Consider the following 23,763-nt stretch of genomic DNA (forward strand, 5'->3'; position numbering starts at 1 on the left):
ATATACCATCATATCATCAGCAAAGAATGATAATTAGGTTTCCTCGTTGCCTATTCTTATTCCTTTAATCTGTTTCTCAACTCTTATTGCCAAAGGTAGCATTTCTAATACAATATTAAATAGTAATGGGGATAGTGGGCAACCTTGTTTCACTCCTGATCTTATTGGGAATGGTTGCAGTTTGTCCCTGTTACATAGGATGCTTACTGCTGGTTTTAAATAGATGCTACTGATTATTTTAAGAAAAAGTCCATTTATTTCTATATTCTTAAGAGTTTTTAATAGGAATGGATGTTGGATTTTATCAAAAGCTTTTTCTGCATCTATTGAGATGATCATATGGTTTTTGTTAATTTGATTATTAATATGGCCAATTATATGATAGTTTTCCTAATATTGAACCAGCCCTGCATTCCTGATATAAATCCTACTTGATCGTGGTGTATTATCCTGGGGATGATTTTCTGTAGTCTTCTTGCTAATATCTTATTTAAGATTTTAGCATCAATATTCATTAGGGAGATTGGTCTATAATTTTCATTCTGTTTTCAACCTACCTGCTTTAGGTATCAGTACCATGTCTGTGTCATAAAAGGAATTTGGTAGGACTCCTTCATTCCCTATTTTTTCAAATAGTTTATAAAGCATTGGGGCTAATTGTTCTTTGAATGTTTGGTAGAATTTACATGTAAATCCATCTGATCCTGGGGATTTTTTTTTAGGGAGTTGATTAATAGCTTATTCTATTTCTTTTTCTGAAATGGGATGATTTAAGCAATTTACTTCCTCTTCTGATAATCTTGGAAGCCTATAGTTTTGGAGATAGTCAATACATTTCACTTAGGTTATCAAATTTATTGGCATAAAGTTAGGCAAAGTAACCTCTAATTATTTCTTTAATTTCCTCTTCATTGATGGAAAGTTCTCCCTTTTAATTTTTAAGACTACTAATTTGATTTTCCTCTCTCCTTTTTCTAATCAGATTTACCAAAAGTTTATCAATTTTATTGTTTTTTTTCATAAAACCAACTCTTAGTTTTATTTATTAGTTCAATAGTTTTTTTTTTTTACTTTCTATATTATTAATTTCTCCTTTTAATTTTAGAATTTCAAATTTAGTGATTGATTGGGGGTTTTTAATTTGGTCTTTTTCTAGCTTTTTAAGTTGCAGGCTCAATTCATTGATCTTCTCTTTCTCTATTTTATTCAAATAAACCTCTAAGGATATTAAATTTCCCCTTATTACTACTTTGGCTGCATTCCATAAATTTTGGTATGATGTCTCCCATTGTCATTATCTGGAGTGAAATTATTAATTGTGTCTATAATTTTATTTCACCCAATCATTCTTTAAGATGAGATTATTTAATTTTCAATTACTTTTTGGTCTATTTACACCTAACTTTTTGTTGAATGTAGTTTCTATTGCATTGTGATCTGAAAAGAAAGCACTTACAATTTCTGCCTTCCTGCATTTTATTTTGAGATTTTTATGTCCTAATATATGGTCAATTTTTGTGTAGGTTCCATGAACTGCTGAGAAGAAAGTATACTCCTTTCTGTCACCATTCAGTTTTCTCCAGAGATCTATCATACCTAATTTTTCTAATATTCTATTTACCTCTTTAATTTCTTTCTTATTTGTTTTGTGATTTGATTTATCTAAATCTGAGAATGCAAGATTGAGATCTCCCACTATTATAGTTTTGCTGTCTATTTCTTCTCGCAACTCTCTTAACTTCTCCTTTAGGAAGTTAGATGCTATACCACTTGGGTTAGCAGATATTTTTACAAGAAAAGGTGAATTAAGAGAATTAAAGTAAGTAGCATGTCTATTATGCATTTCAAGAAGCTATAGTTCCTTATTAATACAGAACCACAGCATTTCATTTTTGGAAGAAACCTAAGAAGTCAACCAATCCAAACTATAGTTGAATATATTTTACTTCCTTAACCTTTTTGACTAATGACCATATTATATCGTTTAAAGATATATAGGGTATTCTATAGCCATACCACCCTGACTGGGCCGGATCTCATCTTATCTCCGAAGCTAAGCAGGGTTGGTCCTGGTTAGTACTTGGATGAGAGACCGCCTGGGAACACCGGGAGCTATAAGCTTTAAAAAAAAAAAAAAAAAAAAAAAAGAAGAAGATATATAGGGGAACTCACACATTTCCAAGTCAACTCTTGTATTTTGATTTACCTCTAATTGTTAGGAAGTCATACACATGAAGCCAAAGTCTTCCTCTCTGAAATTTCATTGCTACACATCTGCCCTCTGAGTCCAAGAAGAGGAAAACAAATTGCTCTTCTATTTGAAAATGCTTCACATATTTGAAGACCATCTGTGACTTTCCTACTTACTCTCTTCTTTTCTAAACTACGACCTCCTTATTACCAGAAAATCTAGAATATAATACCAAGGATGAAGGACAGAGAAACATAAATCGTCTGATTGAACTCTTCTTTTTTTCTATCTAATCGGCAAAGGCAATAGAGATAAAGAATGAAAATTTTTATTTCAAAGCGAGATTTTAAATTATTTTTGTGTTTTAAGTGGGATTTTAAGTGGGACTTACTTGAAGGAAGTTGGAGTTAGAGGAAAGAGAAAATTCCAATCATGGAATAATAGCCTGTGAAAAGATGCATTAGTATTTATAATTTAGTTAGCATTGACCCAAGTTATATAAATGCAATGAACAATTATCACCGCTGAGCAATCTAATACAGGTTCTTGGTTGCACATTTTAAATAGGCTATATTTATATACTATGTTAAAAGACAAATTGCATTAATTAAGCATGGTCTGTTTTAAATCAGCTGCTGAGATTTATGCACCTGGTTTATTTTTTAAAGATGGAATGAGATATTATCTCAAGGCTTATTTAAGACCCCATGAGTTATGATGAAATCACATTTTTTCTAGCCCTAAACTTTGATGTGGAAAAAAAGAGAACAGAAGTAAGTGATAAAGATTACAATCATTTCTGGATGCATATTTTGGTGATCATATATTAGCAGAAAGGACAAAGAAAACAATGAACATCAAGTTAGTTCAACAAGTATCAGACAGTTTCTATGCATAAGAGAGTATAATAAACACTTTGGGAAGTATTAAAGTGAATAAAAGATGATTTTTTTGAACATATTAGACAATCTGATAGGTGTCAGGTGGTACCTCAGAGTTGTTTTAATTTGCATTTCTTTAATCAAAAGTGATTTAGAATACTCCCTCATATGCCTCTAGATAACTTTTATTTCTGCATTTGAAAACTGCTTGTTCAATTCCTTTGGTCATTTGTCAATTAAGAATGGCTTGTATTCTAATAAATTTGACTTTATTTTTATATATTTGAAAAATAAGGCCTTTACCAGAGATATTTGATATAAAGATTGTTTCTCAGATTTCTGTTTCTCTTCTAATCTTGTTGCATTTATTTTGTTTGTAAAAATTTAAAAAAAAGCTTTTTATTGAAAAGAATTGAAATTATATAGTTTACATTTCATAATGCTCTCTATTTCTTGTTTGGTGATGAATCTCTTTCTTCCTTATAGATTTGACTGGTAGACTATTCTTTCTCATTTGCTTATAGTGCCACTCTATGTCTAAATCATGTACTTTACCTATTTTGATATTTTTAGGATTTAATGTGAAATGTTGGCTCATAATTATTTCATGTATAATTGTTGTCCAGTCTCTCAGCAAACTTTTTTTTGTCAAATAGTGAATACTTATCCCCAAAACTGAGGTCTTTCAGTTTATCAGATCCTAGGTTATTATGGTCACTGACTACTGTGATTTATGTATCTAATGTAGTCCACTGATCCACCACTGTATTTCTTAACCAGTGCCACATAGTTTTGATGACGGCTGCTTTATAACATAGTTTGAGATCTGGTATTGTTAGGTCACTTTTTTTTTTTTTTTTTTTTTTTTTTTTTTAGCATTAATTCCCTTGACCTTTTGTTCTTCCAGATGAATTTTGTTATTTTTCGTAGCGCTATCAGATGTTTTTGATAGATTGGTATGTCACTAAATAAATTAATTTAGGCAAAATTAGCTTATCTAGAGCAATTTATCTATTTTTCAGTTGTTTAGATCTGACTTTATTTGTGTGAAAAGTGTTTTGTTGTTGTATTTATATAGCATCTGGGTTTTTCTTGGCAGGTAACTCCCAAATTTTATATTCTTTGCAGTTATTTTAAGTAGAATTTTTCTGTCTTGCTGCTGGGTTTTGTTGGTCATATAAAAAATGCAGATGATTGATTTAATCCTAACTTTACCTTAATTTACATTTCTCTAACCAATAGTGATTTAGAACATTTTTTCATATAACAAGAAATGGCTTAATTTATTCATCTGAAAATTATTGATAAAATTTGAACATTGGAGAATGACTTGTATTCTTAAAAATATGTCACTTCTTGGAAATCTTGAATATAAAATTTCCCCCCAATCTTCTGATTCTCTTGTAATCTTGGCTGAATTGCTTTTGTTTTCACAAAAAAAAGTAATATAATCAAAATTACTCATTTTTTCATTTCAAAATATTCTGTAGTTCTTCTTTGACAATAAATTTCTTTCTTCACAGATCTGAGAGATAGCCTCTCTTGTTCTCCTAATTTGCTTATAGTTTCACTCCTTATGTCTAAATCTCATGATTCATTTTGACCTTATCTTGGCATAGGATGTTAGGTATTAGTCAGTCTCTAGTTTTTGCCACACTATTTTCCAATTGCTGTGATCTCCTTGTTAATATTTTGTTTGATACTTTATCATCAATATTTATTAGGGAAATTTGTCTATAATTTTATTTCTCTGTTTTGTCACTTCCTGGTTTTGGTATCAGCACACACCTATATTATAAAAAAACATTTGGTAGGTCTCCTTGTTTTCCTATTTTCCCAAATAGTTTGCATAGTATTGGAATTAATTGTTTTTTAAATGTTTGGTAGTAGATACTTGTAAATCCATCTGGCCCTGAAGATTTTCTCTTAGGGAATTCATTAATAGCTTGTTCAAATTCTGTTTCTAAATGCAATTATTTAAGTAATTTATTTCTTACTCTGTTAATCTGGACAATCTATATTTTTGTAAGTATTAATCTACTGCTCTTAGATAATTGGCATACAGTTGGGCAAAATAGCTCCTAATTATTGCATTAATTTCCTCTTCATTGGTGGTAAGTTCACCCTTTTCATTGTTGATACTGTTAATTCTTCTTTCCTTTTTCTAGTTAAATTAACTAAAATTTATCTATTTCATTGATTTTATCATAAAATCAACTCTTAGTTTTTTTATTAGTTCAATAATTTTCTTTCATTTTTATTACTCTCTCCTTTTATTTTCTGAATTTCTAATTTGGTATTTTATTGAGGGTTTTTAACTTGTTCATTTTCTAGCTCTTTTGGTTGTGTGCCCAATACATTGATGTTCTCTTTCTCTATTTTATTTATCTAAGCATCTAGAAATACCCTAAGGATATAACATTTCCCCTAAGAACTGCTTTGGCTGCATCTGATAAATTTTGGTGTGTTGTCTCACTATTGTCATTTTCTTGGATGAAATTATTGTTTCTATGTTTTGTTGTTTCACCCATTCATTCTTTAAGATTAGATTATTTAGTTTCCAAATCATTTTTGGTTTATTTTTCCACAACTTTGTATTATAGGCAATTTTTATTGCATTATGATCTGAAAAGGATATACTTACTATTTTTTTCCTTTCTGTGCTTGATTGTGAGTTTTTTATGTTCTATATATGGTCAATTTTTGTGTAGCTTCCATGTATTCCTGAAGGGGGTGGGACTATATTTCTCTTCCATTCAATTTTCTTCTAGGATCTATCATATCTAACTTTCCTAAAATTCTACTTACCTCCTTATCTTTTTTCATGTTTGTTTTGTGGTTAGATTTATCTAGTTCTCATAGAGAAAATTTGAGATCTCTCACTAGTATAGTTTCGCTACTATTTCTTATAATTCACTTAACTTTTTCTACAAGATTTTGGATGCAATACCCTTTATTATGCTATACCACTTGGTGCATATATGTTTAGTATTGATATTACTTAACTATCTATGATATCCTCTAGCAAGAAGTAATTTCCTTCCTTATTACTTTTAATAAGATTTAATTTTGCTTTTGCAAAATCTGCTTTTAGCTTCATTATCCCTATTTTTTTTTACTTCAGCTGCAACATAATATATTCTACTCTAGCATTTACTTTTACTCTGTATATATCTCTCTGCTTCATATGTGTTTCTTATAAACAACATGTTGTAGGATTCTAGCTTTTAATCCATTCTGCTATCCTCTTCTGTTTTATTGGAGAGTCCATCCCATTCCTATTCACATTTAAAATTACTAACTCTATTTCCTGCCATCCTATTTTTCCCAAGTTAAACTTTTCTCTCTTTTTTCCTCCTTTTCCTCCTTACCAATGTTTTGTTTCCTCCTCAACAGCCCTCCCTCAGTCTGTCCTCTCTTTTTTCAACTCCTTTTTCTATCCTTTCTCCTTTCTCCTTCTGCCCTCCATGTTATTATCCTCTTCCTGTCCTTTCTCCTTTTTCTTCCTATTACCCCATAACATGAAAAGTTTCCACATAAAATTTATTTATTTATTTTAATATCTTTTTATTGATAGAACGCATGCCAGGATAATTTTTTACAGCATTATCCCTTGCATTCATTTCTGTTCCGATTTTTCCCCTCCCTCCCTCCACCCCTTCCCCCAGATGGCAAGCAGTCTTTTACATGTTGAATAGGTTACAGTATATCCTGGATACAATATATGTGTGCAGAACTGAACAGTTTTCTTGTTGCACAGGGAGAATTGAATTCAGAAGGTATAAATAACCCGGGAAGAAAAACAAAAATGCAAGCAGTTTATATTCATTTCCCAGTGTTCATATAAAATTTAGTATGTATGTTATTCTCTCTTTGAGCTATATTTAATGATATTAAAGATTCAAACAATGTACATCTTTTCACTTCCTCAACTGTAATAGGTTATTTTTGCCTCTTCAAAAAAGCAAATTTACCCCATTAACCCCCCATTTATTCCATTTAATTTTTTCTTTCCTTTTCTCTGAGTACAATCTTTTTTCACCCCTCATTTCTTATTTATATCATCACATTAAAGTTATTTTATACCAATACTTTAAGCACACTTCTAAGGTACAGTTCTCAAGAGTTACACATATCATCTTTCCATGTAAAAATGTAAACATTTTCACCTTAAAATATAGTTTTTTTTTCTTCCCTTTTTTACCTTTTTTATGATACTCTTGAGTTCTGTATTTGAAAATCAAATTTTCAGCTCAGCTGTAATCTTTTCATCAAAAAATTTGAAAATCCCCTATTTTTTCTTTTCCCCTGAAAGAATGCTTTATTTTTCTGGGTAGTTGATTCTTGACTGCAGTCCAAGCATTTTTGTCTTCTGGGATATCATATTCCAGACCCTTCAGTACTTTAATGTGGAAGCTAGTAGGTACAGGGTAATGCTGATTGTGGCTCCTCAGTATTTGTATTGTTTCTTTCTGGTAGCTTGCAGTATTTTCTCTTTGTTCTGATAATTCTAGAGTTTAGCTATAACATTCCTTGGAATTTTCATTTTGGCATCTCTTTCAAGGGTGATAGGTGGATTTTCTCAATGGCTATTTGACTTTCTGGTTCTAGAATATCTCAGTAGTTTTTTTTGATGATTTCTTAAGAGATGCTTTCTAGGGTCTTTTATTCATAATTGTTTTTATGTAGTCCAATAATTCTTAGATTGTCTCTCCTGGATCTATTTACTAATAAGGTATTTTACATTTTCTTTTACTTTTTTCATTCTTTTTCTTTTGTTTGACTGATTCTTGACTCATCATTGAGTTTAAGGAGTTGTTTTGTTCATTGGATTTTCCCCCCATTTCACTAATTCTTCTTTTTAAGAAGTTCTTCTCTCTTCCATTTCACTAACCTTATATTTTAAGGAGTTGTTCTCTTTTTTTTCTGTCTCATCAATTTTATTCTTCAACGAGATGTTTCCTTTTTCTCTGTCACCAAATCTATTTTTAAAGAGTTGTTTTCTTTGGCCAATGTCTTTGTTTTCTTTTCCAAATCTCCTCCACAGCTCTCACTTTCTTTCCCCATTTTTATAACTTTCTTTTAAGATCCTTTTTGAATTCTTCAAAGAAAGCCTTTTTGAGGTTGAGACCAGGTCATATCCTCCTTTGAGGCTTTTGGGGCAGTTTGTCTTTAGTGTCCTCAGAGTTTGAAGTCTGTTCTTCCATGTCTTTCTATCTACAGTCAGAGTTCTGTTTGCTGTTTTGCTCATTTCTAAAGGTTGAGGTATGCTCTTAGGATAAAGGGAATATTGTCCCAAGCTTCCTCTTTAGGTGACAGAAGCTTTATACTTCTCTAGGCCAGCATTGTTAACTTTCTTCCCATGTTATTCTGGGGTTCAGAGACTCAATATTTGCCTTTTCTATTTGCATTTCATGTCTCACAGTTAATCTACTGATCCACTGGCTTTTGAACCAGTACATAATAGACAACAATGATGTATTTTGGCTAAAAGCTTCCCAATAGATTCCCCAAAGTCTGGATGCCACACAGGCCTGGGTCCCTATGCTGTGCTTGTACTCAGCTGCCTCTCCCCTCACCCAACCTGATTGAAATACACCTTTTCTGTAGTTTTTCTAAAATATCTTTTGCTGGAAATTTGTTATACTCCAGAAATTTGTGGGTTATGTCACTTTACAACTAGTTCAGAGGCTTGATCTAGTGTTGATCTGAAGACTGCCAGGAAAAATTCAGATAAAGACCTGTCTACTCTCTGTCATCTTGGCTCCACCCCACTATTTTGATTTTTGATACTGAATATTTGTTTTCTTCTTCCTTTGTAATATCATATTAGCCATTGACTTCTATGTTCTTCCCTCCTACCCCCATAAGACCAATTCCTAGATTTATTTATTTCTTTTATAATAGCTTTTGATTTTTCTAAATATATGCAAGGATAGTTTTCAACATTCACCTTTGCAAACATTATGCTCCAAAATTTCCTCCTATCTCTTCTCCAACCCTCTCCCCTATATAACAAGTAATCCAATGTAGATTAAACATAGTTCTTCTAAACATATCTCTTTATTCATCATGCCATGCAACAAAAATCAAATCAAAGGTGGGGTGGGGAAGAAACAAACAAACAAACAAAAAAAACAACTACCAAACAAACTAGCTACCACCAATAAAATGAAAATAACATGATTAGATATCCACATAATCTTTATAATACTTTTTCTTTATGCAGATGGCTCTTTCCATCACAAGTCTATTGGAATTGCTTTGAATCACCTTATTGTTCAAAAGAATGAAGTCCACCACATCTGATCATCATATAATTCTGTTTTAGCTGTGTGCAATTTTTTTTTTTTTTTAGTTCTATTCACTTTGCTTAGCATCAGTTCATGTAAGTCTTTCCAGGTTTTTCTGAAATTAGTCTGCTCATCATTTTATATAGAATAATAATATTCCATTACATTAATATACCATAGATGTATTTATCCATTTCTCAAGTGATGGATATCCACACAGTTTCCAGTCCTCCGCTTTTACAAAAAATATGGCTACAAACATTTTTGTTTATATGGATCATTTTCCCTGTTTTATGATCTCTTCAGAATACAGACACAGTAGCAACTTCTAGATTTATACATTAGCTCAACAGTATTTTTTTTTCCACTTTCAGTCTTATTAATCTCATCCTTTGATTTCAGGATTTGTGTTTTGGAACTCAATTAAAAATTTATAATTTGTGATTTTTTTTCAAAATTTTTAGTTGAATGCTCACTTAATTGATTTGTTCTTTTAAAAAAAAATTGTTAATATAAGTATTAAAAGAAATAAAATTCCTCTAAATTACTGCTTTGGCTATATCCCATAAATTTGGGTATGTTGTCTTTCTCATTAATTAAATTGATGATTATTTGTATGATTTGTTCTTTGAGGTACCTATTCTGTATGATTGGATTATATGTTTTCCATTTAATTTTTAATTTATTTTTCTACTGCACTTTCTTGAAGTGATTTTTGTTGCATTATGATTTGGAAAGAAAACATTTAATGAATATCTGCCTTTCTATATTTGACTTGAGATTTTTATGCACTATAAGTTGACTAATTTTTGTGTAGCTATAATGTCCTGCTGAGAAAAAGTTATATCCCATTTTATTTTCATTTATCTTTCTCCAGAGTTTTGTCCCATCTAACTTTTCTAATATTCTATTTACCTCCATAGTTACTTCCCTGTTTATTTTTGGTTAGAATTATTGAGTTCTGAGAAGGGACAATAGGTCCTCACTAGTATAGTTTTGCTGATTATTTCTTCTTATTTCTGTTCCTCTTAATGTCTCTATTAAGAATATAGATGCTATGCCAATTGGTGCATATGTGTTTAATATTAATTTTGCTTCATTGTCTATAGTATTTTTTAACAATGTTTTTAAAATTAGATCTATTTTTGCTTTTTTGATACTTAATTAGATTTTTTTATTCATTCATTTATTTATTTAGTAACATTTTATTTTAATCTTAAAAATATTTTCTTGCAAGGCAAAGGGATTAAGTGTTTTACCCAGGGCCATAAAGCAAATAAGTGTTAAATATCTGAGATCAGATTTGAACAAAGATCCTCCTACCTCCAAGACCAATACTCTCTTCACCATACTGTCTAGCTTTTGCTTTGTTCAAGATCAGGATTGGTATCCCTGCCTTTTTTTTTTTTTTTCTTTTCTTTTTTACTTCCCCTCAAACATAACAAATTCTGCACCAATCCTTATCTTTAATCTCTGTGTGTCTCTGCTGCAAGTAGGTTTCTTGTAAACAACATATTCTAGGATTATGGTATTTGACCTATTCAATTATCTGCTTCCATTTTATGGGAGAATTTATCCTTTTCACACTCATGGTTATGACTACTATCTGTATATTTCCCTCTTTCTTGTTCTTTCTTCAGCTTTCTTTCTCTCTCCTTTCACCCGTTCCCTACTCATCAGTATTTTGCATCTATGTACCAACACGTTTTAGCTACCCTTCCTTCTGTCTGTGCCTCTCCCCCTTTAACTTAATCTCTCCTTATGCTTTCTTGTTGGCTAAGAGAGTACATTCAAATGATTGCATATATTATGCCTTTTTGAACCAATACTAATAAGAATAAGAACAAGGTTTAAGTGACATCCATCACCCACCCACCCCTCTATTGTAATAAATCTTTCATACTTCTTCATATTAAATAATTTACCTCCTTCTGTCTCTTTCTACCTTCTGCAACTAGTTCATTCCTAATGGGATTCCTTAAAGTTCACCCATTACCTTTACTCCTTTTAAATTTAATATTAATGATACAATTTTAAGAATTATGTAGGGATGTAAACATTTTAGCATTATTGAAGCCCTTATGCTTTCTTTTCCCTTTTTATCTGTTTATGCTTCTCCTGGGTCTTGATATTAGGAATCAAATTTTTGATTTAATTTTGGTGTTATGAAAGCTTGAACTGTTTCTATTTCATTTTCTACCCTGATATATTAGGCCCAATTTTTTTTTTGGGTAATTGATTCTTGCTTATACTCCTAACTCCTTTTCCTTCTGGAATATCATGTTTCATGATCTCCAATCCAATGATGTTGCAGCTGCCAAATGGATGTAATTCTGATTATGGCTCCATGAAACTTGAAGTTTCTTTCTGACCACCTGTATTATTTTTTTCTTTTTCTTTTTTTTTTATTATAGCTTTTTTATTGACAGAACATATGCATGGATAAATTTTGCAACATTGTTACAATTCACTTCTGTTCCAACTTTTTTCTTTCCTCCCTCCACCCCCTTCCCTAGATGACAGGCAGTCTCATATATGTTAAACATGTTAAAGTATATCTTAGATACAATATATGTGTACAGATCTGTACAGTTCTCTTTTTGCACAAGAATAATTGGATTCAGAAAGTAACAATAACCTGGGAAGAAAAACAAAAATGCAAGTAGTCCACATTCATTTTCCAGTTTTCCTTCTTTGGGTGTAGCTGATTCTGTCCATCATTGATCAATTGGAACTGAATTGGATAGTCTCTTTGTTGAAAATATCCACTTCCATCAGAATATATCCTCATACAGTATTGTTATTGAAGTGTATAATGATCTCATCATTCTGCTCATTCATTTCCACAGCAGTTCATGTAAGTCTCTCCAATTATCTTGGTATTCATCCTGCTGGTCATTTCTTACAGAAAGATAATATTCTATAACATTCATATACCACATTTTATCTAGCCATTCTCCAATTGATGGGCATCCATTCAATTTCCAATTTCTAGGCACTACAAAAAGGGATGCCACAAACATTTTGTCACATACAGGTCCCTTTCTCTTCTTTAATATCTCTTTGGGATATAAGGCCAGTAGTAAAACTGCTGGATCAAAGGGTATGCATAGTTTGATAACTTTTTAAGCATAATTCCAAATTGCTCTCCAGAATGGCTGTATCCATTCACAATTTTACCAACCATGCATCGCATTTTTCCCACATTCCCTCCAAATTCATCACTATCTTTTCCTGTCATCTGAGGCAATCTACACGTGTGTATGGTATCTCAGAGTTGTATTAATTTGCATTTCTCTGACCAGTAGTGATTTGGAACACCCTTTCATATGAGTAGAAATAGCTTCAATTTCATCATTTGAAAATTGTCTGTTCATATCCTTTGACCATTTATCAATTGGAGAATGGCATGATTTCTTATAAATTAGAGTCAATTCTTTATATATTTTGGAAATGAGGCCTTTATCAGAACTTTTAAGTGTAAAAATGTTTTCCCAGTTTATTGCTTCCCTTCTAATCTTGTTTGCATTAGTTTTGTTTATACAAAAGCTTTTTAATTTGATATAATCAAAATTGTCTAGTTTGTGATCAATAATGATCTTTTAGTTCTCCTTTGATCATAAATTTCTTCTATCTCCAAAAGTCTTAGAGGTAAATTATCCTATGTTCCTCTAATTTATTTATAATCTTGTTCTTTATGCCTAAATCATGAATCCATTTTGATCTTACCTTGGTGTATGGTGTTAAGTGTGGGTCCATGCCTAGTTTCTGCCATACTAATTTCCAGTTTTCCCAGCAGTTTTTGTCAAATAGTGAATTCTTATTATCTTTGGGTTTCCCAAACACTATTGCTATAGGTTTGACTATTTTGTCCTGTGAACCTAATCTATTCCACTGATCAACTAGTCTATTTCTTAGCCAACAAAATGGTTTTGGTGACTGCTGCTTTATAATATAGTTTTAGATCAGGTACATCTAGGCCACCTTCATTTATTTTTTTTTTCCATTAGTTCCCTTGAAATTCTTGACCTTTTGTTCTTCCAGATGAATTTTGTTGTTATTTTTTCTAGATCATTAAAATGGTTTCTTGGAATCTGATTGGTATAACACTAATAAATAGATTAGTTTAGGTAGTATTGTCATCTTTATTATATTCACTCAGCCTATCCAAGAGTACTTAATATTTTTCCAATTGTTTAAATCTGACTTTATTTGTGTGGAAAGTGTTTTGTATTTTTGTTCATATAATTCCTGATTTTTCTTTGGCAGATAGATTCCCAAATATTTTATGCTATCAGCAGTTATTTTGAATGGAATTTCTCTATCTCTTGCTGTTGGATTGTGTTGGTGATGTATAAAAATGCTGAGGATTTATGTGGATTTATTTTGTATCCTGCAATTTTGCTAAAGTTGTGGATTATTTCTAATAGCTTTTTAGTAGAATCTCTTGGATTCTCTAACTATACCATCATATCATCTGCAAAGAGTGATAATTTGATTGCCTCATTACCTACTCTAATTCCTTCAATCTCTTTCCCAACTCTTATTGCTAAAGCTATCATTTCTAATACAATACTGAATAGTAATGGTGACAGTGGACCACCTTATTGGAAATGGTTTCAGTTTGTCCCCACTATATATGATGCTTGCAGACGGTTTTAAATAGATGCTACTGATTATTTTAACGAAAAGTCCATTTATTCTTATACTCTCAAGTGTTTTTATTAGGAATGGATGCTGGATTTTATCAAATGCTTTTTCTGCATCTATTTTGATGATCATATAGTTTTTGTTAATTTGATTATTGATATAGTCAATTATGCTAATAGTTTTCCTAATATTGAACCAGCCCTGCATTCCTGGTATAAATCCTCCTTTGTCATGGTGTATTATCCTGGGGATGCAGGATTACAGATTTCTGTAATCTTTTTGCTCATATTTTAAGATTTTTGTATCAATGTTCATAAGAGAGATTGGTCTATAATTTTTTCTCTGTTTTCACTCTACCTGGTTTAGATGTCAGTATGCTCTCTGTGCCATAAAAAGAATTTGGTAGGATTCCCTCAATTCCTATGTTTTTGAATAGTTTATATAGCATTTTATGTAGTTAACCTAACTATATTATATTATATTATTATGTATTATATATTATATATAACAAAGTTAATATAACATTTAAATATTTGGTAGAATTCATATGTAAATCCATCTGGTCCTGGGGTTTTTTTCTTAGGAAGTTGATTAATAGTTTGTTCTATTTCTTTTTGTAAAATGGGACTGTTTAATCAATTTACTTCTTCCTCTGTTAATCTGGGCAAGCTATATTTCTGAAGGTATTTTTCCATTTCATTTAAGTTATCAAATTTATTGGCATAAAGTTTGGCAAAGTAACTCCTATGTATTACTCTAATTTCTTCTTCATTAGTGGCAAGTTCTTTTTCATTTTTAAAACTAAGAATGTGATTTTCCCCTTTCCTTTTTTAAATCAAATTTACTAAGGGTTTGTCTATTTTGTTGGTTTTTTCATTGAACCAACTCTTAGTTTTATTTACTAATTCTATGTTTTTTTTTTTTTACTTTCAATTTTATTAATCTCTCCTTTTATTTTTAGAATTTCAAGTTTACTGTTTTACTGGGAGTTTTTAATTTATTCATTTTTTAGCTTTTTTAGTTGCAAGCCCAATTCCTTGACCTTCTCTTTCTCTATGTTATACAAGTAGGCCTTTAGAGATATAAAATTTCCCTTATTACTACTTTAGCTGCATTACACACATTTGGGTATGGCATCTCATTATTGTTATTTTCTTGAATGAAATTAATAATTATGTCGATGATTTGCTTTTTTCCCCAATCATTCTTTAGGATGAAATTATTTAGTTTTCAATTATTTTTGGTCTATTTTCCCCTGGCTTTTTATTGAATATAATTTTCATTGCATCGTGATCTGAAAAGGATGCATTTACTATTACTGCCTTTCTGCATTTGAATTTGAAGTTTTTATGTCCTAATATATGATCAATTTTTGTATAGGTTCCATGAACTGCTGAGAAGAAAATGTACTCCTTTCTGTCTCCATTTAGTTTTCTCCAAAGATCTATCGTACCTATCTTTTCTAGTATTCTATTTATCTCTTTGACTTCTTTCTTATTTATTTTGTGGTTTGATCTAGCTAATAAATCAATAGTTGTTGAGATCTCTCACTATTATAGTTTTGCTGTCTATTTTTTCTTGCAGCTCTCTTAATTTCTCTTTTAAGAATTTAGATGCTACAGCACTTGGTGCATATATGTTTAATACTGATTTTGCTTTATTATCTATGCTACCCTTTAGCAAGATATAGTGCCCTTTCTTATCTCTTTTAATTAGATCAGTTTTTGCTTTTGCTTGATCTGAGATCAGGATGGCTAACCCTGCTTTTTTGACTTCACTTGAAGCATAGTAGATTCTTTTCCAGTCTTTTATCTTTACTCTGTATGTATCGCCCTGCTTCAAGTGTGTTTCCTGTAAACAACATATTGTAGGTTTCTGGCTTTTAATCCAGTCTGCTATCCACTTCTGCTTTATGGGGGAATTTACCCCATTCACATTTATGGTTAAAATTACTAATTCTGTATTTCTTGCCATCTTGTTAACCCCTGTTTGTTTTTCTTTTTTCCTTCTCCATTCTTCCATCACCAATATTAAACTTGTGAGCACCACTTGCCTCTCACAGCCCTCCCTTTTTAGGATCCCTCCCCCCCACCTTAGAGTTCTTCCCCTTTTCTTACACCTTTTGCTCACAATTTCTGTATTCCCTTCTGCTTAGCTTACTCTTTCCCTTTTCACTTTTCCCCTCCCACTTTTCAATGAGGTAGGAAAAGTTTCTCTGTAAATCAAATGTCTAATCTTTTTTTCTTTAAGCCAATTCTGATGAGAATAAGATACACATTGTGTTCATCCTCCTTTCTTCTTTCCCTCAGATATAATAGGTTTCCTTTGCCTCTTCCTGAGATGTAGTACCCCCCACTTTATCCTTTTTTTCTGGTACAATTTCCTTTCCATCTTTAGTTTCTTTTTTATATTATAATTATAAAACCAGATTATACATATGTTCTTTATGTATATTCATGACAGAAATATAGTTCCTAAGGTTTCTTTTTACCTTTTTATATTTCTCTTGAGTCCTATATTTGGAGATCAAACTTTTTGTTTAGTTGTGGTTTTTTCATCAGAAATAGATGAAATTCACCTATTTCATTGAATGTCCATCTTCTGCTCTGGGAAAAAAAAATGCTTATTTTGGCTGGGCAAATTATTCTTTGCTGCATACCAAGTTCCTTAGCCTTTCAGAATATCAGATTCCAGGCCCTTCAATCCTTTAATGTGGCACTGCTAGATCCTGAGTAATCCTTATTGTGGCTCCTCTATATTTGAATTTTTTTTCCTAGCTTCTTGTAATATTTTTTCCTTGGTTTGATAGTTCTGGAATTTAGCCTCAATATTTCTGGGAGTTTTGATTTTGGGGTCTCTTTCAGTAGGTGATTGATGAATTCTTTCAATTTCTGTTTTACCCTCTGTTTCTATAAAGTGTTCTCTTTGATGATTTCCTGGAAAATAGTGTCTAGGCTCTTTCTTTCATCATAATTTTCAGGAAGTCCAATAATTCTCAGATTGTCTCTCCTAGATCTATTTTCCAGGTCTGTTGTTTTCCCAAGAAGGTATTTAACATTTTTTCCCATTGTTTCATTTTTTTGGTTTTGCTTGACTGATTCTTGGTGTCTCCTTGAGTCATTCATTTCCATTTTTCAATTCTGATTTTTAATGAATTATTTTCTTCATTTACTTTTTAAATTTCTTTTTGTAATTGTCCAATTGAGTTTTCAAGTGAGTTGTTTTGTTTTATGGAAATTTTTTCCATTTCACCAATTTTATTTTTTAGAAAGCTATTTTTCTTGGAATTGTCTATCTTTTCCAGTTCACTAATTCTGTTTTTCAGGGATTTGATTTCTTTATCCACTCTCTCTTTAAATGAGTGGAATGACTTATCCTGACCTTCTTGCCAAGCTTCCCTTTTCTTTCCCCATTTTTCTTCCAGCTCTCTTGTAAGAGCCTTTTTAATTTCTTCTATGAGTGTCTTATGTGGTGGGGAGCAGATCATATCCCCTTTTAGGGATTCATCTGGAGACACTATGTTTTTAGTCCCCTCAGGGCTTGAAGTCTGCTCTCTATCCACATAGAAGCTATCTATAGTTAGTTTGCTTTAATTTTTTTTGCTCATTTTGACAAAAAATAATCAAAGAAAACAAACAAACCATCAAAAAAAGCAAATGCAGTCTGCTTTTTAGGCAATATGCTATTATCAAGCTTCCCTTACAGATTATGGGAGGTAGCAATGAAGCAGCAGTGGAGCAGCAATGGCTGTGCTACCTGCACAGTGGCCATTTTCTGAGACTCAAAGCATGCTGAGTCACTCTGGGTGTTGGGTGAGGTCCCGAGAGATCCCAGCATTTTGGGATTGAAGTCTTTACCCCCTGTGTTTATAGCTTCTCTGCTGATCTACTGGCTTGCTGCCAGGGCAAAGAAGTTCACACTGGGCAAAGTTCTTCCTGCAAATTTTTCCTACCACTGTGACTACACCTCACCTCTCTCCAGTCTGATCAGTGTGAGCTGCCTTTCGTGCTTTCACAGCCTGCCTGCACTCTGCGCCTGGTCTAAACGTCCCCACCAGTGAGCAAAAACACACCTTTTCTGGCAAATTTCAAGGATATCTTCTGTTGGTAATGTATTTGTGGGTTTTTTAGTTTAGCAGTAATTCCAAGGCCATATCATGAAAAAAACAAAGTATTCTGAGGGCAAGAAAGAGCTTAGATACATGTATGTGTCCTCTCCTCCATATTGGCCAGAAATATTATTTTTTTCTTCATCTCATAGTTCTGAAATGTGACTATAATATTCCATGGAAAGGAAGGCAAACTGTACAGGCTTTTAATATTCTCCTAGCTTCCTCTCTTGTTATCTCTAATTGCAATCCTAAAGCTTGAGCAGCCTGATGATATTCAGAATGATTGGGCTGACTGAAATAAAGGAGTATTAGCAAACATAGTTAGAAGGCTATCTGCCTTTGAATTACCATCAAAAATTGGACCTGGAAGTCCACTATGAGAGTGGACATGCAAAATATAAATCTTACCTGGATGTTTTCTCATTTGCTCTTGAAGTTACAAATTTTATTTGGGTTGTGGCAATTCTTTGTACCACACATACTGAATAGGCCAAATCAGATATTATATTTATATCTCCTGGATAATAAGTAAGAGCTAGAATGATTGTTTACAATTCATTCTGCTGAATGGACTGAAGTGAACTGAAAAGGAGTTCTGACTACTCTCTTTATAGTTAAATCACGAGAGTATACAGCACAAACATTATGTTTGGATGAATCTGTTAAGATAGTTGGTTCTTTAAGAGGAACTTTAGAAACTTTTTCTTCAAGAATCCATTTCCAATTATGTAATAGTCAGGTTATCTTTAATGGAGACCCATGTGTAAAATTTAAAGCTCTGGACAATACAATTTGCCACTCTGGGATGGTTTTACAGCATACATTAATTTGTGCATTGGTGGAACTTCTGGCCAAGATGGCAGAGAGGAGGCACACTGCTGTGTAACTTCCACGTTTTTCTCTCACTATCCATTCCATTTCATGACTCTGAATTAATGCTCGACTGAAAAAAACCATACAATTAGCTACCAAGAGAAACCATCCTTGAGACTCATCAAGAAAGGTCTGTTTTTGCGCGAGGGCGGGGACGGTTATTAGATCAGAAGCAAGCTGCGGGCAACAGTGGCAGCGAGAGCACGGAAGGCGGCTCAGAGCCAAGAAGAACGGAGGGGGGTGGGGCGTGATCACAGCCGTCTCTGCGGGGAGAGCTTTGCTACAGGATTAGATACTTTGCTCGGGCAGCAAGTCAGCAGCCCATCAGAGAAGCTAAAAACACAGAGGGTGAAGAATACAACCCCAAACAGCTGGAGTCTCTCAGGACCTGGCCACCCCTCTCCCACAGTGTCTCAGCACGCTCTCGGATCTCAGAGAGCAGGCGCAGGACATTAGGACCCGTGCCTCACGGCTACCCTGTCCCTCCCCCAAAGAAAGAAGCTCCATTCAAGGGTTTTTTTCTTCTGTTTCTTTGATAGTTTGTCTTTGATTATTAGACAGAATGAGCAAGAAACTGAAAAAGACTTTAACCCTTGACAGCTTCTATACAGATAGAGAGCAGACTCTAAATCCTGAGGAGAGTATAAACAGACAGTCCCCAGGTGAATCCCCAAAGGAGGAGATCATAAGTTCCTCAGCACAGATGAATTTCATGGAGGAAATTAAAAAGGCTCTCAAAATGGGAAAAGGAGAAGGAGGCTTTGCAAAAGGAGAGGGAGACTTGGCAAAAGAGCCTGGAGAAGTCAGTTAAAGAGAGAGTGGATAAAGAAACCAAATCCTTGAAAAATAGGATTGGTGAACTGGAAAACAAAATTGGCGAAATGGAAAAAAATTCGACAGAACAAAAGAACTCAATTGGACAATTAGAAAAAGATCTTTAAAAAGTGAATGAAGAAAATACTTCACTGAAAATCAGGGTCGAACAATTGGAATTGAATGACTCGAGGAGACAAGAAGAATCAGTCAAGCAAATCCAAAAAAATCAAACAATGGAAAAGAATGTGAAATACCTTCTGGGGAAGACAACAGACCTGGAAAACAGATCCAGGAGAGATAACCTGAGAATCATCAGACTCCCAGAAAAGTATGATGAAAAAAAGAGCCTGGACACTATTTTCCAGGAAATTATCAAAGAGAACTGCCCAGAAGTCATAGGAACAGAGGGTAAAATAGACATTGAAAGAATTCATCGATCCCCTACTGAAAGGGATCCTAAAATCAAAACACCAAGAAATATAGTGGCCAAATGCCAGAACTCTCAGACGAAGGAAAAAATACTGCAAGCAGCTAGAAAAACCCAATTCAAGTATCGAGGAGCCACAATAAGGATCACCCAGGATCTGGCAGCATCCACATTAAAGGATCGAAGGGCCTGGAATATGATATTCCGAAAGGCTAAGGAACTTGGGATGCAACCAAAAATAACTTACCCAGCGAGATTGAGCATCTTTTTCCAGGGAAGAAGATGGACATTCAACGAAGTAAGTGAATTTCACCTATTTTTGATGAAAAAGCCAGAACTTAACAAAAAATTTGATCTACAAGTACAGAACTCAAGAGAAATCTAAAAAGGTAAAGATTAATCTTGAGAACTATATTTCGGCTATAAAAATGTATAAAGAATACAGATATACCTTGTTCTAGAAATTAGATGTGGAAAGGACATTGTACCAGAAAAAGGGGAAAGTGGGGGTACTACATTTCATGAAGAGGCAAAGAAAACCTATTATATCTGAGAGAAAGAATGGAGAGGGATGAATATAGTGAGTATTTTACTGCTTTCAGAATTGGCTTTAAGAGAAAAATTTTAGACATATTCAATCTATGGTGAAACTTCTCCCACCTCATTGAAAAATGAGAAGGGAAAAGTGAAAAGGGAAGGAATAAGCTAAGTGGAAGGGAATATGGTAACTGGGAGGGAAAGGGGTAAGATAGGGGGAGGAACTCTAAGGGGGGATGGGATACTAAAAAAGGGAGGGCTGTGAGAAGCAAGTGGTGCTCACAAGCTTAATACTGGGAAGGGGGGTAAGGGGGTAAGAAGGGAGAAAAGCATAAACTGGGGTTAACAAGATGGCAAGTAATACAGAAATGGTCATTTTAACCATAAATGTGAATGGGGTAAACTCCTCCATAAAGAGGAAGCGGTTAGCAGAATGGATTAAAAGCCAGAATCCTATAATATGTTGTTTACAGGAAACACACCTGAAGAGGGGAGATACATGCAGGTTAAAGGTAAAAGGCTGGAGCAAAATCTACTATGCTTCAGGTGAAGTCAAAAAAGCAGGGGTAGCCATCCTGATCTCAGATCAAGCTAAAGCAAAAATTGATCTAATCAAAAGAGATAAGGAAGGGCACTATATCTTGCTAAAGGGTAGAATGAATAATGAAGTACTATCTATATTAAACATATATGCACCAAGTGGTGTAGCATCTAAATTCTTAAAAGAGAAATTAAGAGAGCTGCAAGAAGAAATAGACAGTAAAACTATAATAGTGGGAGATCTCAACCTTGCACTCTCAGAATTAGATAAATCAAACCACAAAATAAATAAGAAAGAAGTCAAAGAGATAAATAGAATACTAGAAAAATTAGATATGATAGATCTCTGGAGAAAATGTAATGGGGACAGAAATGAATACACTTTCTTTTCAGCAATTCATGGTACAAAAATTGACCATATATTAGGACATAAAAACCTCAAACTCAAATGCAGTAAGGCAGAAATAGTGAATGCATCTTTTTCAGACCACAATGCAATGAAAATTACATTCAATAAAAATCCACGGGAAAGTAGACCAAAAAATAATTGGAAACTAAATAATCTCATACTAAAGAATGATTGGGTGAAACAGCAAATTATAGACATAATTAATAACTTCATCCAAGAAAACGATAATAATGAGACATCATACCAAAATGTATGGGATGCAGTCAAAGCGGTAATAAGGGGAAATCTCATATCTCTAGAGGCCTATTTGTATAAAATAGAGAAAGAGAAGGTCAATGAATTGGGCTTGAAACTAAAAATGCTAGAAAAGGAACAAATTAAAAACCCCCAGTCAAACACTAAACTTGAAATTCTAAAAATAAAAGGAGAGATCAATAAAATTGAAAGTAAAAAAACTATTGAATTAATTAATAAAACTAAGAGTTGGTTCTATGAAAAAACCAACAAAATAGACAAACCCTTAGTAAATCTGATTAAAAAAAGGAAAGAGGAAAATCAAATTGTTAGTCTTAAAAATGAAAAGGGAGAACTCGCCACTAACGAAGAGGAAATTAGAGCAATAATTAGGAGTTACTTTGCCCAACTTTACGCCAATAAATTCGACAACTTAAATGAAATAGAAGAATACCTCCAAAAATATAGCTTGCCTAAACTAACAGAGGAAGAAGTAAATATCCTAAACACTTCCATCTCAGAAAAAGAAATAGAACAAACTATCAATCAACTCCCTAAGAAAAAATCCCCAGGACCAGATGGATTTACATCTGAATTCTATCAAACATTTAAAGATCAATTAACTCCAATGCTAAATAAACTATTTGAAAAAGTAGGGATTGAAGGAGTCCTACCAAACTCCTTTTATGACACAGACATGGTACTGATACCTAAACCAGGTAGGCTGAAAACAGAGAAAGAAAATTATAGACCAATCTCCCTAATGAATATTGATGCTAAAATCTTAAATAAAATATTAGCAAAAAGATTACAGAAAATCATCCCCAGGATAATAGACTATGACCAAGTAGGATTTATACCAGGAATGCAGGGCTGGTTCAATATTAGGAAAACTATTAGCATAATTGACTATATCAATAACCAAACAAACAAAAATCATATGATCATTTCAATAGATGCAGAAAAAGCATTTGATAAAATCCAACATCCATTCCTAATAAAAACACTTGAGAGCATAGGAATAAATGGACTTTTCCTTAAAATAGTCAGGAGCATATATTTAAAACCATCAGTAAGCATCATATGCAATGGGGAAAAACTGGAACCTTTCCCAGTAAGATCTGGAGTGAAGCAAGGTTGCCCACTATCACCATTATTATTTAATATCGTATTAGAAACACTAGCCTCGGCAATAAGAGTCGAGAAAGATATTAAAGGAATTAGAGTAGGCAATGAGGAAACCAAACTATCACTCTTTGCAGATGATATGATGGTATACCTAGAGAACCCCAGAGATTCTACTAAAAAGCTATTGGAAATAATTCATAATTTTAGCAAAGTAGCTGGCTACAAAATAAATCCCCATAAATCCTCAGCATTTTTATACATCACCAACAAAACCCAACAGCAAGAGATACAAAGAGAAATTCCATTCAGAATAACTGTTGATACCATAAAATATTTGGGAATCTATCTACCAAAGGAAAGTCAGGAATTATATGAGCAAAATTATAAAAAAGTCTCCACACAAATAAAGTCAGACTTAAATAATTGGAAAAATATTAAGTGCTCTTGGATCGGCCGAGCGAACATAATAAAGATGACAATACTCCCTAAACTAATCTATTTATTTAGTGCTATACCAATTAGACTTCCAAGAAAATATTTTATTGATCTAGAAAAAATAACAACAAAATTCATATGGAACAATAAAAAGTCGAGAATCTCAAGGGAATTAATGAAAAAAAAAAATCAAATGAAGGTGGCCTAGCTGTACCTGATCTAAAATTATATTATAAAG

The 23,763-nt window shown here is 32.8% G+C and overlaps 1 protein-coding gene and 1 pseudogene across 1 annotated transcript in view; both read left to right on the forward strand.

Annotated features, from left to right (window-relative positions):
• Positions 1 to 23,763, forward strand: part of LOC127557076 (glypican-5-like) — a 646,856-nt gene that overhangs the window by 203,615 nt on the left and 419,478 nt on the right. The gene's annotated exons all lie outside the window — the stretch shown is intronic.
• Positions 2,003 to 2,121, forward strand: LOC127558408 (uncharacterized; annotated as a pseudogene).

The sequence above is a fragment of the Antechinus flavipes genome, chromosome 3, assembly GCF_016432865.1.
Source record: "Antechinus flavipes isolate AdamAnt ecotype Samford, QLD, Australia chromosome 3, AdamAnt_v2, whole genome shotgun sequence".
In the NCBI taxonomy this organism is placed as follows: Eukaryota; Metazoa; Chordata; class Mammalia; order Dasyuromorphia; family Dasyuridae; genus Antechinus; species Antechinus flavipes.